This window comes from Scylla paramamosain, chromosome 1 (assembly GCF_035594125.1).
Source record: "Scylla paramamosain isolate STU-SP2022 chromosome 1, ASM3559412v1, whole genome shotgun sequence".
Lineage (NCBI taxonomy): Eukaryota > Metazoa > Arthropoda > Malacostraca > Decapoda > Portunidae > Scylla > Scylla paramamosain.
Genome location: NC_087151.1, coordinates 37,895,719 through 37,897,692, shown reverse-complemented (window position 1 = coordinate 37,897,692; position 1,974 = coordinate 37,895,719). Strand labels below are relative to the sequence as shown.

Below are 1,974 nucleotides of genomic sequence, written 5' to 3'. Positions count from 1 at the left end.
GACAGGAAAAGGGGAGAGAAAAAGAGAGACAGACAGAGGGAGGGAGAAGGAAGAAACTGAGATAAAAATATAAAGAAAATAGCAAAACCACACGCTGAGAGAGAAATGAGATTATTAAATGACAAAAAAAAAAATAAAATGTAAAAATGTGAATGGCTAAAACAAAAACCATTACCTCCTCTTCCTCCTTCTCCCCCTTCCTCTTCCTCCTCCTCCTCCTCTTCCTCCACCTTGTCCTCCACCTCCTCGATCCTTCATTTTCATTCTTCCCCTTCTATTCTTCTCTCCCCTCCTCTTTCCAATATATTTTTTTAAGGCAATAAAAGGCACTTGAAGCACGAAGGGGGAAAGGAAAAAATCGACTCTAATATGTGAGACAATAGAGGCGAGATTGACCTGCGCAAGCTTTCTGCCAACGACCGCTCTGTGCTGTGTTGTAGTAATGTTGTTTTGATTCAGGAGAAGGAGGAGAAGGAGGAGGAAGAGAAGGAGGCGGAGGACGGGGAAGGAGGAGGGGGAGGAGGAGGAGAAGGAGGAGGAGAAGGAAGGATGGAAAGTGTAAGTTTTGTAGGAGGAAAAGAAAAGTTGGAGGAGAAGAGAGAGAGAGAGAGAGAGAGAGAGAGAGAGAGAGAGAGAGAGAGAGAGAGAGAGAGAGAGAGAGAGAGAGAGAGAGAGTGTCTGTCATGCTTTTTTTTTTCCCCGTATCAAAGTAGATTCAACTCCCAACACTATTTGCTCTTTCTTTAAGTGCTCTCTCTCTCTCTCTCTCTCTCTCTCTCTCTCTCTCTCTCTCTCTCTCTCTCTCTCTCTCTCTCTCTCTCTCTCTCTCTCTCTCTCTCTCGTCTTCCATATAGTCCTTGCCACTCTCTTAACCTCTTCCTCCTTCCTCTGCTCTTTATTTTACCTCATTATTACCCTCCTGCTTTTCCTGTCTGCCTTCCTTTATTCCTGTCCTCTTCCTTCCTTCCTTCCTTCCTTCCTTTCTGTGGGTGACCTGTTGTGCTTCCCCGACCCTCTCGCGGTATAATCTCTCATTCCTTTTTATTCCTTTATAATCGTCCCCTCTTTTCATTATTTTTACCGCACATCCCTTTTCAGGCACTCGTGTACCTTCCCTCTCTCCCCTTCTCTAACCCCTTTGCAGCCTCTTTGACTCTTTTTCACTTCAAACTATGCCTCCTCTCATTCTCTCTTTTGCACTCATCACTCTTTTAAGCGATTCTGACCTTCCCTCACCCTTTTTCCCTTCTTCATATACATGCTTTTACTTTTATTTAGAGCCCCATGACTCATTTGTATTTATTTGCATGACTTCTAATCCGTTTCCAGGTGTTTTGGTCTATGTGCAATCTTCATAAGCTATTTGTAAGCCTTGCAAAGTGTCTGCAATTATCTCAAGCTATCTGTAGTCCTCTTAATCTACTTTCACTCCTCCTGACCTATCTGCATTCCTCATATAACACCTCTTAACCCACTCATAACCTTATCTGACCCCTTAGCACATCTCATACCTCGGTTCATACACCATCCAAAACCCTTGACCCCCATCGACTCCTCTCGTGTCCTCTTCCTGACCTTCTCTGGCACTCCAAGACTTCATGTGATATTTTTATGACACTTCCTGACCCCGGCACTCGACTCACCGCCGTCCACGTGGCACTGCAGGGTCAAGGTGGCGCCCACGTGGTAGGGTCCAATAAAGTCCGCTCACTTCCAGCCCCGCCTCGCTCACCAGCTTGATCCTCCGTGGCGGCACTGCAAGGGGGAAAGAGAAAGGGTGTTACAAGGAACCTGACACTCTACTGGTAAGAGTTATAAAGTCATACATTGAGGCCATTTATTCTGGTTGACGGCTGGAAAGAGTTAAAGGATCGATTTTTTGGTGTCCATGTGATGTTAGATCGGATTAGGTCACGTCTGGTTCAGTCAGGTTTGGCTAGAGTAGATGAGTGTCTTTCCCTATGTTAGGTTTTT

The 1,974-nt window shown here is 45.3% G+C and overlaps 1 protein-coding gene across 1 annotated transcript in view; it reads right to left on the bottom strand.

Annotated features, from left to right (window-relative positions):
* The window catches only part of LOC135105124 (nephrin-like), a 47,001-nt gene extending 45,246 nt beyond the window's left edge, over window positions 1-1,755 (bottom strand). The window contains exon 1 of the mRNA XM_064013144.1: window positions 1,644-1,755. The gene's annotated coding sequence lies outside the window, so the exon portion shown is untranslated. The remainder of the gene's footprint in view (window positions 1-1,643) is intronic.
* Window positions 1,756-1,974: the final 219 nt, after the last annotated feature.